The following is a 16,176-nucleotide window of genomic DNA, read 5'->3' as shown; positions in this document are numbered from 1 at the left end:
AAATTACTGAATGGATCCTTATCATATTTGGAACTTAGATTCAATGCATAAGGGTGGGTATAATGCAATATGTTTGGTTTGAATTTCAGGTGGCTTAAAGTGGGCAGAACCCCCATGAAAATTCATAAATTTTTGATGTTCATGAAATTTCAACCATGCGTAATCGACAGGCATCAAAAAGTATTCTCAAAGTTTCCACTTCTCACGAGGATTCTAAGACACCCTAATGGGGGATTTAACTCCCAAATTTTAGTCATTTCTTCTATGATCCAAAACTAGGTTAAAAGTACTGAAGGGATCTTTACGAAATTTGGAAATTATATTCTATGCATAAGGGCCATAACCCCCATGACAATTCATATATTTTTGTTGTTGATGAAATTTTAAGCATACATATTAGGCACAAAAGTAATATTTATAAAATTTCATCTTCTTAGAAGTTAAAAAGACCTCTTTATGGGGACTTAACACCCACAATTTACTCATTTTATCTAAGCAAAGATGAATACAGTTGTACTCTTGGAAGCTGTAGGGTCACCCGAGCATAAAAAATGAGCATTATTTGTAATTCAATGGTACAACAGTGTAAGACTTTGCTTTCAGATATACTTAGATTGTGATTTCTACAATGTGGTGCATAAATTGTCAAGTAAATGAGAGGCATCTTTGCCTCCACTGATTCTGTTGCAAAGTGTTGAGTAAAGTTATTTGGTTGCAGACCTCCTTTCAGTCTTTTTATTATCACTGGGTCACACATAGTCCCCAGATGGTAACATTGATTTCAAGGCCTTCCCAGATGAGTGACTGGTTATTCAAAGACATTTGTAGATTGTAAATTTATTCTTCCCAGTTACGTGTGTGTATAGTGGTCATTTGCAAACTCCAGACGTGACACTTTCATTTCTCCTTCACCCTCACGTCACACAGTTGTTAATTTTTATTTCTGTTGGGTCACACCCTAACAATTGCTATAGATACATAATGCATCATACAACTGTTCCTGTCACCTGGATGGTGAGGAATCCTACATTGGGAGTGGTAATGACTTGGGTACAGTAGCTGACTGCTTATTATGATCATTCATCTTTTGGTTTCCTGTAGCTTTGTTCTATTTTACAAACCCAGTAAACATACATATACTTCCTATTTCAAACAAATTCAAACAATAGATATAAGACCCAAGTTACATACATTCTCAAGAATTCAACTTCAATAGGGGCCGTAACTCACACATTTTAGAGCCTCATGACCTCCAGTTTTCAGGAGCAAAGTCCCTTTAACGGGTTCTGTAAGACTGGAATTTTGGAACCTGTGCATAAAAATCAGTAGTATGGGATACATGTGTCAGGATTACAATTTCTGCAATTTTGATGAAGTTCGAATCATAGGTATTCCAGTTCATTACAGAAAAGTCTAATTCTTCAATTGCATGTAACACAGGCAATGCAGGGTATCTCTGCTAGTATAGATATATATATATTTATATATATTATAGGTATTATTAATAAGTTAGAAAATGGAGAGATTGGATATAAATTATTTTCTTAATTATTTAATATCATCACCTCCAATTGCCTCATTTCATACCCAAAATTAAAATTACAAATCATTTTTAATTCAATAATTATAATAATAATCATGAATAATGATTTACAACATGTAAGAGTAAGATTATATAATGAACCAGCAGAGGCACCCAGCATTGACTGGCAACGAATTTTTTCCTCACATATTGGAAGAAATAAAGCAAAATAGGTTGCAAAGAAATGTGTGAATGTAATTTCAGTTCATTCTTCAATTGGGATATAATTTATTCTTTAATTGGGAATTCAATTCTGAATTCATAAGAAAATAACAATAATAATGATAAAACAAAAAACAAAATTGACCACTTTTATGAAAGGAGTGAAATTCTATGACATATGTTGAAGGAAATTATCTAAGAGCTTCTGGGTAAATAAGTCTTGCAAATTACCTGCCCTGGAGCAAGCAACAAGGTTGACCATGAGAAAAGCAAACCAGTAGATTTCAAAGACTGACCTTGACCTTTATGAACGGACAGTGCAAAGTGAAGTAGTACTGGGAATTGTTCGTTTGAACTGAAAGGGCATGTCTGTTGGTTTGGTTGTAATTCTTGGAATGAAAACCTCTTCCCCAGAGGCACATCCAGTGATGATGGTAGCTTCTCTTACATCAGGTGATAATGTCTTCACAATCAACCTTGTCCCATTGCATAATTTAAGAGGATCTAAATTTCTTGGAAGCATTATTGGGACTCCTATCTTCGGAAAAAGCTTCTGTGGGGGAACTCGAGGTGGCTCCAGAGAATTAATGAACTCAGTTGGGTAATGGACAGCTTGGAGATGAAAATGATGATCATGTCAAGGATGTGTTTCCTCTCCTGTATGGATGAGTTTGTGTTTAATTAAAGTATCATTCAGAGCAAATGATCTACCACAGATATCACACTGATATGGTTTCTCACCTGTATGCAGACGTGTGTGAGTAGTTAAGCTACCTTTTTGAGTGAACGACTTTCCACAGATATCACAGTGATATGGTTTCTTACCTGTATGCAAACGTACGTGAGTAGCTAAGCTACCTTTTTCAGTGAATGACTTTCCACAGATATCACAGTGATATGGCTTCTCTCCTGTGTGAATACATTTGTGTTTAGTTAAGCTACCTTTTTGAGTGAATGATTTACCACAGATATCACATTGATATGGCTTCTCACCTGTGTGAATGCGAGTGTGTGTAGTTAAGTCACTACTTACAGAGAATGATTTACCACAGATATCGCAGTGATATGGTTCCTCACCTGTATGCAGATATTTGTGAGTAGTTAAGATACCTTTTTGAGAGAAAGACTTATCACAGATATCACAGCGATATGGTTTCTCACCTGCATGAATGCGTTTGTGAATACTTAATGCTAAATTTCGAGCAAACGATCTACCACAGATATCACAGTGATAAGGTTTCTCACCTGTATGCAAATGCATGTGAGCAGTTAAGCTACCTTTTTGAGTGAATGACTTTCCACAGATATCGCAGTCATATGGTTTCTCACCTGTATGCAAACGTACGTGAGTAGCTAAGATACCTTTTTCAGTGAATGACTTACCACAGACATCACAGTGATATGGTTTCTCACCTGTATGCAAACGTTTGTGAGTAGTTAAGCTACCTTTTTGAGTGAATGATTTACCACAGATATCACAGTGATATGGTTTCTCACCTGTGTGAATGCGTTTGTGTGTAGTTAAGTTACTAAATCCAGGGAATGTTTTACCACAAATATCACAGTGATATTGTTTTTCTCTTGTGTGACTGCATTTATGAGTTTTTAAGGTACTATTTGCTGCAAATGATTTCCCACAGTCATCACAGTGATATGGTTTTCCTCCAGTAGAAATGCATTTATGAGTAGTTAGGTTCCCTCTCTGAGAGAAAGACTTTTTGCAGATATCACAACAGTTCGATAATTTTTCTCCTTCTTTCGTCATCTCTTCACGAAGTAAGATATCCTTTACATTTCCCCCATAACTCATTGTTCTATAATGTTTCTGATACTACCACAATAAATAAATATTTTTCTTGTGTTTCTTTTTATATATATATGTTTCTGTTGACTTCAGTATCCGAAGGCCATAAATTTCCTTGTAAATGTATCCATGTTTAATTAGAATGTGAAATGTAAATATTTCAGGCAGTGAGGAAGTGAAATATTGCTATCAATCTCAGTCCAGAACAAAGTATTTCACAGTTATTGATTCATAGATATATTATATAAACATGTTTATATCTATTATTTATCACATCTTCCTTTAAGTCTTTCAAAGTTTATTAATATTCTTGATGTATCCCAAGTAAAAATCCGTTCATGCCACAGACGTCTGATATTCTGAAATGATATAGAAACAATATAAAATAAAGAAAATAGTTAAAAAGGAGAGATTCAATAATAGAAATGTTAGTATGTTTTCATAAGGATAAACTGTGGAAATAAATTTTTAGCTAAAGGGTTACTTTCCTTTGTTATTAAAAGTGGATCTATTCCATCACAAAGTAAAAAAAAATTTCAACTAAACAGTTTGAATCTTCAAATACTGGTAGAAAGAGGTATGTATACATTATCATTTTCGTAACGTAATTTCTGTAGTATTTCAAGATGTTTCTGACACGCACTTTGGTTCACAAGGCGGAGATCCAACATTTCTTCACTTTTTCCGGAATTTCTTCTCTCTTTCTTTCTTTTTTTTTTTTTTTGCGAAACACGTACAAAAATACGGAGTTTATGATTCTGTGTGTTCTTGATAATCGTTTAGAACAAGTTGTTTTACACCAATTACACTATATTTTTCTTAGTTTAAAGGCCGTGGACTGAAGATGTGAATTATCCGAGTACTCTCCCCCCACCCCACCCCTTCGCGTGCGCGCGTTTTTTTTTTCATCATATTCGTTTAGAGCAAGTTGTTTTACACCTATTACACTATTTTTTTGGTCTTTTTGACCGGGTTTAACGCTTTAATTTAACCGATGAAAGTTCTCTGGTAAATTATTTCATGTAAATAGATGTTTATGTTGAATTTGCCGGCAAAATCTTATAAAACGACATTGTTCTAAAAGCACTCGTAAAGGTTTAGCCATATTCATTAAGCAAAAGAATCAGTGCTGGATATAATTTCTGTAGAAATAATGTTAACAAAATTATGTCTGAATACTTTATATCCGCTTTCTCTTTGACACTCCTCTCCAGATTTTGGTATCCGTAATAAATTAATATAGTCTTGAGATTTTGGCACAGGGCTAGCAATTTCGGGGCAAAGGGGTAAGTCGATTGGATCCACAAACGTAGCTAGAGTGTGTGCCGCCCTTACAAAAAACACATACAGCAGACCCCAAAGAGGTGGCCCTTTTAAAAGTGCCGTCCTTACGCCCCCGACCCAGCTACCCTGGTACTTATTTTATCCACCCCGATTGAATGAAAGGCAAAGTTGACCTCGGAGGCATTTGAACTCAGAACGTAAAGAAGGACGAAATTTTAATATTATCGGGGTTTTTGTTCTTCTGTTTTTAACGACATTTCAAATTCTTTTAAGGAGTTGGGGAGGGTTTGTTTGCTTTTATATCCAACATGTAAACTTAACAACTTTTCTTAGATATCGATAATGAAATATTTTGAAATGGCTTTTGTAAGCTATCTACTATTTTGTCGTGCGATGTTCTGTATCACTTTGGAAAAAGTATTTGCAAAATTTCATTTGAAAATGTCTTATGAGAAACAAAAGGGACGTCGGGGAACCGATTTGAATGAAAGGAAAGGAAGAAAGCTAAGCCATTGCTTTGTTGAATGAAAGAACATTATCGGTGTAAAGGAATTGCTGATTTGTAGATATGGATGCTAGATGTGGTGGAACTGATTGGTTAGATGAAAGGAGCCGTATGTAGGCAACCTTATTTGAAACCAGTTCCATCATGTTTTAATGAGTCATCTGGAGTTATCTCCCCACATCGTTAACAACTAGGAGGCGCTCTTTTCTTTTCCAGCACGAACAAAGAGATTAAGAGATCGGACCCGGCAGCCTATAAGGCCCAGCAACTATCGGATATTTTCAGTTTGAACGGCAGTTTTTAACATAATTTCTAGGTAACTAAAATATTTTAAACTTTGTATACTGGTAGAATGTGTTTATAAAACATCTTTTTCTCTTGGCTTTCTTGAGAAAATTCTGTAGTTTGTAACATATTTCGTCTTTAATTTCTTGCATTTAGGCAATTTCAACCAATCACTGGCGTCTATTGAGTTAAAAAGTATTCTGTGCCCTATGAATATGTCCCTTTCGGGGGTTGATTAGATAAGTACCAGATACACACTTGGGTTAATGGAATCGACTCAAAGCCTATGTCCTTGTTTGCCCCCTCTACGTTTAGGCACAACAAACACATTTCATCAATTTGAAAGTCTCTATTAAGGTGGCAAGCTGGAACGGGGTTGATTAAATAAGTACCAGTTATGCACTTGGGTTGATGTAATCGACTTAATGCCTTTGTCTGTCCTTGATTGTCCTCACTATGTTTAGCCCTTGTGGGCAATAACGAAATAAGAAACGTTAGGACACCAGGCGAAATGCTTAGCGGTATTTCTTCTGCCATTATGTTCTGAGTTTAAATTCTGCCGAGGTTAACTTTGCCTTTCATCCTTTCGGGGTCGATTAAATAAGTACCAGTTACGCACTGGGGTTAATGGAATTGACTTAATGCCTTTGTCCATGCCTGTCCCCTCAATGTTTAGCCCCCTGTTGGAAATAAAGAAATAAATATAAAAGTCTTTCTTAGAATAAAAATAACATTATCAAAACATGAAGGTAAAAAAAGAACAAATAGCGGCTTATACACCGGATAATAGGGTAACTGGTGGCAGTGACAAGTTCGCTCACTGGATGCTGGTTGATAGTGTATAAGGGAGGGAAAGAGTAAGGAATGAACATTGCTCACTAGGATGGATATACGTGATGAATACAACAGAGGGGTGACGTTTAGTAGAGATGACCCGGAAGTTGTAGCTTTCTTCAACCAAATACACATCGTTGATTGGTTGAAATTACCCAAATACGACAACTTTAACATGAAATAACTTCTAAAATAGGAAATTTTGTCAAAAACGTTCAGAGAAATTCTACCAGTATTTGAAGATTCAAACTGTTTAGTTAAAATTTGTTTGTTTACTTTGTGATTGAGATGGAATAGATCCTATTTTAATAACAAAGGAAAGTAACCCTTTAGGTAAAAATTTATATTCACAGTTTATCCTTATAAATACATACTAACATTTCTATTATTGAATCTCTCTTTTTAACTATTTTCTCTATTTTATATTGTTTCTATATCATTTCAGAATATCAGACGTCTGTGACATGGATGGATTTCTACTGGAGATACATCAAGAATATTAATAATCTTTGAAAGACTAAAGGAAGATGTGATAAATAACAGATATGAACATGTTTATATAATATATCTATGAATCAATAACTGTGAAATACTTTGTTCTGAACTGAGATTAATAGCGACATTTTTCTTACACATTGTATTTCACATTCTAATTAAACATAGATACATTTACAAGGAAATTTGTAATCTTCAGATACTGACAAAATCCCTAGAAATATATATATATATATATATATATACATATATATATACATATATATATATATACATATATATATATATATATATATATATATATATACATATATATATATATATATATATATATATATATATATATATATATATATATATATATAAAAGACAAGAAAAATAATTATTATTTATTGTGGTATTATCAGAAACATTATAGAAGAATGAGTTATGTTATAAAAGATGGCTTATTTCCTGAAGAGATGACGAAAGGAGAAAATACTGTTGTGATATCTGCAAAAAGTCTTTCTCTTGGAGAGGGAACCTAACTACTCATAAATGCATTTCTACTGGAGAGAAACCATATTACTGTGATATCTGTGGTAAATCATTCACTGTAAAGAGTAACTTAACTTGACATAAATACTCTCATACAGGTGAGAAACCATATCACTGTGATATCTGTATAAATCGTTTGCTCTAAATGATGTATTAACTAATAACAAACGCACTCATACAGGTAAGAAACCATACCACTGTAATATCTGTGGTAAGTCCTTTGCAGTAAATAGTACCTTCACAGCTCATAAACGCATTCACACAGGCGAAAAACCATATCACTGTGATATTTGTGGTAAAACATTCTCTCATATGAATGATTTTATTCATCATAAACGTATTCATACAGGTGAGAAACCATATCAGTGTGATATCTGTGGTAGATCATTTGCTCTGAATGATACTTTAATTAAACACAAACTCATCCATACAGGAGAGGAAACACATCCTTGACATCATCATCATTTTCATCTCCAAGCTGTCCATTACCCAACAGAGTTCATTAATTCTCTGGAGCCACCTCGAGTTCCACCACAGAAACTTTTTCCGAAGATAGGAGTCCCAATAATACTTCCAAGAAATTTAGATCCTCCTAAATTATGCAATGGGACAAGGTTGATTGTGAAGACATTATCACCTAATGTAAGAGAAGCTACCATCATCACTGGATGTGCCTCTGGGGAAGAGGTTTTCATTCCAAGAATTACAACCAAACCAACAGACATGCCCTTTCAGTTCAAACGAACAATTCCCAGTACTACTTCACTTTGCACTGTCCGTTCATAAAGGTCAAGGTCAGTCTTTGAAATCTACTGGTTTGCTTTTCTCATGGTCAACCTTGTTGCTTGCTCCAGGGCAGGTAATTTGCAAGACTTATTTACCCAGGAGCTCTTAGATAATTTCCTTCAACATATGTCATAGAATTTCACTCCTTTCATAAAAGTGGTCAATTTTGTTTTTTGTTTTATCATTATTATTATTGTTATTTTCTAATGAATTCAGAATTGAATTCCCAATTAAAGAATAAATTATATCCCAATTGAAGAATAAACTGAAATTACAGTAACAAATTCTTTGCAACCTATTTTGCTTTATTTCTTCCAATATGTGAGGAAAATTTCATTGCCAGTCAATGCTGGGTGCCTCTGCTGGTTCATTATATAATCTTACTCTTACATGTTGTAAATCATTATTCATGATTATTATCATAATTATTGAATTAAAAAATGTTTTGTAATTTTATTTTTGATTATGAAATGAAACAATTGGAGGTGATGATATTAAATAATTCATAAAATAATTTATATCCAATAGATGTCGCCATTTTCTAACTTATTAATAATACCTATAATATATATAAATATATATATATATATACTAGCAGAGATACCCTGCATTGCCTGTGTTATATGCAATTGAAGAATTAGACTTTTCTGTAATGAACTGGAATACCTATGATTCGAATTTCATCAAAATTGCAGAAATTGTAATCCCGACACATGTATCCCATACTACTGATTTTTATGCACAGATTCCAAAATTCCAGTCTTATAGAACTTGTTAAAAGGATTTTGCTCCTGAAAACTGGAGGTCATGAGGCTCTAAAATGTGTGAGTTATTGGGGGTGGGTATTTTAATGTCAAGCAGAGAAGTTGAATTCTTGAGAATGTATGTAACTTGGGTCTTATATCTATTGTTTGAATTTGTTTGAAGGAGAAATGAAAGTGTCACGTCTGGAGTTTGCAAATGACCACTATACTGATACGTAACTGAGAAGAATAAATTTACAATCTACAAATGTCTTTGAATAACCAGTCACTCATCTGGGAAGACCTAGAAATCAATGTTACCATCTGGGGTCTAAGTGTGATCCAGTGATAATAAAAAGACTGAAAGGAGGTCTGCAACCAAATAACTTTACTCAACACTTTGCAACTGAATTAGTTGAAGCAAAGATGCCTCTTATTTACTTGACAATTTACGCACCACATTGTAGAAATCACAATCTAAGTATATCTGAAAGCAAAGTCTTACACTGTTGTACCATTGAATTACAAATAATGCTCATTTTTTATGCTCGGGTGACCCTACAGCTTCCAAGAGTACAACTGTATTCATCTTTGCTTAGATAAAATGAGTAAATTGTGGGTGTTAAGTCCCCATAAAGAGGTCTTTTTAACTTCTAAGAAGATGAAATTTTATTAATATTACTTCATTTGTGTCTAATATGTATGGTTAAAATTTCATCAACGGCAAAAATATATGAATTGTCATGAGGGTTATGGCCCTTATGCATAGAATATAATTTCCAAATTTCATAAAGATCCCTTCAGTATTTGTAACCTAGTTTTGGATCATAAAAGAAATTACTAAAATTTGGGAGTTAAATCCCTCATTACTGTGTCATAAAATCCTCATGAGAAGTGGAAACTTTGAGAATACTTTTTGATGCCTGTTGATTACCCATGGTTGAACTTTCATGAACATCAAAAATTTATGAATTTTCATGGGGGTTCTGCCCCCTTTAAGCCACCTGAAATTCAAACCAAACATATTGCATTATACCCACCCTTATGCATTGAATCTAAGTTCCAAATATGATAAGGATCTATTCAGTAATTTTGGTCCATGAAATTGTATGAAACATGCAGCATTACCCTTCTCCCTAGGCTTGGATTTTCTGTTCCAAATTTCATTAGGATCTGTGCAGCAGTTTTCGAATGTATAGGTAACACACAAACACATAAAGACACTGACTTTGATATAATAGATATGAATGTGCACACATACGTACATGTATATATATACATGTGTGTTTGTGTGTATTCTATATATATATATCTATACACACACTCACAGATAAATTGATAGATACAACTGGGTGGGCAAAGAAATATATGAGACACAGCCTAGTGCTTTTTTTATGTTGATAAGCCTGGAGTTTATCCTATCAGTTTTGGGGATGTAAATAAACGAACAGCAGTGACGAAGGTGAGACATAGAGACAAAGACACATATAAATTTACACACATACATACGATTGATTTCTTTCAGTTTCTGTCTACGAAATTCATATATATATAAATATATATATATATATATGAGACTACAGGAGTAGTCGAAAGCGCTAATATGAAGTAATAATATGTGATATATAAATAAATATCTATTTTTACAACCATCCAGCATTCTGAACCTCTTTTTTCTTCATGTATATATATATATATATATATATATATATATATATATATATATATATATATATATATATGTACATACACACACACACAATGATAAATTGATAGATACAACTTAGTTGGCAAACCAAAATATGAGACACTGCCTAGTGCTTTTTTTATTTTGATAAGCCTGGAACTTATTCTATCAGTTTCTTCTTATGAAACCAGTAAGTTATGGGGATGTAAATAAACAAACAGCAGTGATGAGGGAGAAACACAGACAAAAACATACACATAGACTTACATATAATCGTACATATATATACTATTGATTTCTTTCAGTTTCTGTCTACAAAATCCACTGACAAGGCTTTGGTTGGTCTGAGGCTATAGCAGAAGATACATGTCAAGTCAACACACGGTATGACTGAACCCAGGACCATGCGTTTGGGAACCAAATTTGCTACTGTACAGCCACACCTGTACCTATATATATGTGTGTGTATGTATGGGCGTATATATATATATATATATATATATATATCGTTTGCCAGCTCTGTCTGGCACCAGTGCGGGTGGCACGTAAAAAGCACCCACTACACTCACGGAGTGGTTGGCGTTAGGAAGGGCATCGGCCGTAGAAACACTGCCAGATTTGACTGGGCCTGATGAAGCCTTCTGGCTTCACAGACCCCAGTAGAACCTTCCAACCCATGCTAGCATGGAAAACGGACGCTAAACGATGATGATGATGATGATGATGATATATATATATATATATATATATATATATATATATATATATATATATACATATATATATACATATATATATATATACATACATATATATATATATATATATATATTTATATGCATGTATATATGTGTACAGATTACAAGTACATGTATATGTATATATGTGTATATATATGTGTACATATTACATGTACATGTATATATATATATATGTGTGTGTGTGTGTATATATATATGTGTACATATTACATGTATATATATATATATGTATGTGTGCTTGAGGAGACCTGTTGAGTCAAGTACATGAACATGAACATCGAATAGATATCAATGGAAATAGTAGTTATGATACCTGTGCCGGTGGCACATAAAAAGCACCATCCATACGTGGCCTTTGCCAGTGCCGCCTCAACTGGATCCTGTGCCGGAAGCACATAAAAGGCACCATCTGAACGTGGCCAATGCCAGCACCGCCCCGACTGGCTTCTGTGCCGGTGGCACATAAAAAGCCCCATCCGAATATGGCTGTTGCCAGCGCCGCCTTGGCTGGCTTCCGTGCCGGTGGCACGTTAAAAGCTCCAACCGATCGTGGCCGATGCCGGACCCCCCTGGCACCTGTGCAGGTGGCACGTAAAAAGCACCCACTACACTCACGGTGTGGTTGGCGTTAGGAAGGGCATCCAGCTGTAGAAACTCTGCCAGATCAGACTGGAGCCTGGTGCAGCCCCTGGCTTCCCAGACCCCGTTCGAACCGTCCAACCCATGCTAGCGTGGAAAACGGACGTTAAACGATGATGATGATATATGTATATATGTATATATATATAATGGTACATATTACATGTACATGTATATATATGTATTTTAGAAATATATCTAAGATATGGCAGGAAGAAAATGTGCCTAATGATTGGAAAGAGGGACTCATTGTGAAATTGCCAAAAAAAGGTGATTCAAGCTTTTGCGAAAATTATAGAGGGATTATGCTATTATCGGCTCCCTGAAAAGATTTTAACAGGATACTTTTAGAGATGATGAGGACAGCAGTTGACAAATTGTTGCATAAAGAATAAGCAGGATTTAGGAAGAACCGTTCAAGAAGATGATGATGATGATGATGATGACGACGACGACGACGACGATGATGATGATGATGATGATGAAAAAGAAGAAAGAGAAGGGAGAATATGAATGAGTGGAAGTAGTGAGGTGTTGTATGACTTAAAGTTGGCACATTATGGGTTATAGCTGTGATTGGGGCTAATTTTTAATGGAATCTTAGGAATTTAATATTTGCGTGTGTATTTGTGTTATTCTAAAGCCGAGGTGGATATATCGTTTGTCGTAGACCCGTTCAGAAGGGGCCTGTATTTTGTAATAAAGAGAGTTTCTTTACTTATTCATTGGCTCGAGGTCGTATCGTCTCTGAATTGGTAGAGGGGGAAAATCCTGAAGCTTGGTGTTTTGTTGTTGGCGCAAATTTCTATGTGTTGGCTGAATGCTATTTTTCTGTTTTGGGGAATTTTTATCTGGGATCTGTGCAGGACCATTCTTTTACGCAAACTATTTTTTGTTTGGCCTATTTATTGCTCTTGACACCCAGAGCAGGTTAGTGTGTGTTTTAGGTTCTCCGAAGCACGTGTGAAGTTGCTTTTCACTGTAAACCGTTGTCCCTGTTTGAAGGAGAACTCTGATCCCTCAATTAGATAATCGCATATCCCGCAATTGGGTCTTCCACATTTTTTTACTGTCGGCTTCTGTGTTGAAGAGCGTATTCAGGCTTGTGTTAGGAGACTTTTCATAGATTTAGGCTGTCTCTTGCTTTTTATGATCGTGTGTGTTTGGAGGATTGTGTTCATTTTGTGGTCTTTTTTTAGGAGGGGTATGTTTTGGAGGATGGTGTCGAAGGCTTCATTGTTGAGAGGGTTGTGTGTGGAGATGCATGGTAAGGCTTTTGGTCGTAAATTTTTCTTTGATTTTGGATGTCTGAGTTGGAGGGCATGTTAAAACGCATATGTCAATAAGTGAAGGTGGGTAGTTCCTGGTGATAAGGGTATCTTTTAGTTCTTGTAGTCGTGTGTCTCTGGTGTTTGCATTAGAAACTATAGTACATATCCTTTTTGCTAGATTGAAGGGGATGTTCATTCTGGTGTGTCTGGGGTGGCATGAATTGAATGGAATATATTGCTTAGAATCTGTAGGCTTATAGTATATATCTGTTTCTATTACATTATCAGATTTCTTAATGAGGATATCGAGGAAGGTGAGTTGTTGCTGGCTATATTCCATCGTGAATTGGATGTTTACGTCCAGTCCATTTAAAATTGCTTGGAATTCTTTGAGTTTCTCTATATTTTCATGCCAAAGAATGAAACAGTCATTTAGGTATCTCTTCCAGTTGTTTTCTATGTAGAGGGAGAAAGGGCTGCCATATCTTTCTAGAACCTTACGATACAGACTGATTTCTAGATATCCCATGACTAGGTTGGCAAAGGAGGGGGCCATTCGTGTACCCATCGCAGTCCCTGATTTTTGTCAGTAGAAGTTGTCTTTGAAGGCGAAGAAGTTATTTTCCACGATGAATTTAACCCTTTCTATCACGAATTCTTTTTTGATGCGATGTGGGAGTTCGTTGGCGTGATTCTCTAACCAGAATTGAATTGCCTCTATTCCTAGGTTATGGGGGATATTGGAATAGAGGTTGACTACATCGAAGGATACTAGTAGGGTGTTTTTGTTTATAATATTAGGTAGGTGATTGAGCATATCCAGGTCTTCCCTTATATAGCTTTTGACATGTTTGAGGAGTGGTTTTAACAGGGTGTCTAAAAAGTTACTGAGGCGGTGGGTTTCGCATGCGGGACCTGCTATTATGGCTCTCAGTTTGAGGTCATTAGGAGTAGGGACTTTAATTTAATATATATATATAATTATATTAATTTTCACCAGACATCATCCTACACCCTCTGCTACTTAACTATTGGTAGGTTAATCGTATAATCTTATCGATTGATTATTTTTATTTACAGAGAGCTTAAGAAATATTTCCCCTGGATTACTAAAACCTTATAAATCCCTTTTTGTTTTGATATATCTATATCTGAGTGGCCCCTTGGGCAAGTGTCTTCTACTATTTCCTCAGGCTCACTAAAGCCTTGAGCGGATCGGGTAGACGGAAACTGAAAGGAAGCTCAGTGTGTGTGTGTGTCTTTGTGTTTGTGTCCTATCACCGTTTGACAACAGGTGTTGGTGTATTTATGTCCTGGTTTTGCGAAAAAGGCCGATAGAATAAAAAAAACTAGGCTGAAAAAAATAAGTAGTAATTATCAGATTTCAAAAAATGTATCCAAACTGACATTAAAGTTGTTGGCGACCGAAGTAAAATAACTGGTTTCTTCCTTTTGATACCTTTTAGAAGGATCCAACAATCTGGAATTTTGGAACACGGTTTTGAGCGATCAGCATCCGGCTTAAACGCCACGGGTTGCCGTGAGCACCGATATTACTGGCACAGAACCCACCTTTATTTTAACAAATTAGCTTGCGGTTTACATGTAGTTGTAGTAGTAGTAGTAGTAGTAGTAGTAGTAGTAGTAGTAGTAGTAGTAGTAGCAGCAGCAGCAGCAGCAGCAGTAGTAGTAGTAGTAGTAATGATAATGATGATGATGATGATGATGATGATCATCATCATCATCATCATCTTCTTCTTCTTCCCTACCAATTTCATTTGGATCAATGCAGCAGTTTTCAAATGTATAAGTAACACACGAACACACATAAAGACATTGACTTTTATATAATAGATATGAATATGCATATATACCTAATGTATATATGTGTGTGTGTATTATATATATATATCATCATCATCAGTCGGGGCTGCGCTGGCAACAGCCACGTTCGGATGGATCTCTTACGTGCCACCGGCACTGGTATCACAACTACAATTTCCATTGATGTTGATTGATTTTGATTTTGATTTTCACTTGCCTCAACAAGTCTTCAAGTCTTCACAAGTAGAGTTTTCTGTCCCAAGAAGGAAAGGTATGCATAAGTGGACTGGCTACATCCCTGGTAGAGGCCACGGGTTATGGTCTCACTTGTCCTGCCGGGTCTTCTCACGCACAGCATACTTCCAAAGGTCTTAGTCACTAGTCATTTTCTCAGTGAGACCTAATGTTCGAAGGTCATGCTTCACCATCTCGTCCCAGGTTTTCCTGGTCTACCTCTTCCACAGGTTCCCTCAACTGCTAGGGTGTGGCACTTTTTCAATATATATATATAGGTGCAGGAGTGGCTGTGTGGTAAATAGCCTGCTTACCAACCACATGGTTCCGGGTTCAGTCCCACTGCGTGGCACCTTGGGCAGGCGTCTTCTACTATAGCCTCGGGCCGACAGAAAGTCACACATACATATATACATATACATATACATACACACACTCTCACACACACACACACACACACACACTCACACACACACACACCACACACATATATGTATACATGCAACAAGCTTCCTTTCAGTTTCCATCTACCAAATCCACTCACAAAGCTTTGGTCAGTCCGAGGCTACAGTGGAATACATTCGCCCAATATATATATATATATATATATATATATATATATATATATATATATATATATATTATGCATATACATACATGCTCACACATACATACATGCATACATACATACATACATACATACATACATACATACATACATACATACATAGGCACGGATGTAT

General features: G+C 35.6%; 2 protein-coding genes across 3 annotated transcripts in view; both read left to right on the top strand.

Moving 5' to 3' along the window:
- Window positions 1–16,176, top strand: part of LOC118768185 (zinc finger protein 91-like) — a 339,442-nt gene that overhangs the window by 162,851 nt on the left and 160,415 nt on the right. The window lies entirely within an intron of this gene.
- LOC115225006 (zinc finger protein 239-like) overlaps window positions 5,366–16,176 on the top strand; it is a gene marked incomplete at its 3' end in the record, with an annotated part of 188,247 nt that continues 177,436 nt past the window's right edge. Inside the window, exon 1 of the mRNA XM_036514293.1 lies at window positions 5,366–5,653. The remainder of the gene's footprint in view (window positions 5,654–16,176) is intronic.

Source organism: Octopus sinensis, linkage group LG27 (assembly GCF_006345805.1).
Source record: "Octopus sinensis linkage group LG27, ASM634580v1, whole genome shotgun sequence".
NCBI lineage: Eukaryota > Metazoa > Mollusca > Cephalopoda > Octopoda > Octopodidae > Octopus > Octopus sinensis.
Note: the sequence above shows the minus strand (reverse complement) of the source record. Positions and strands in the feature narration are given on the sequence as shown.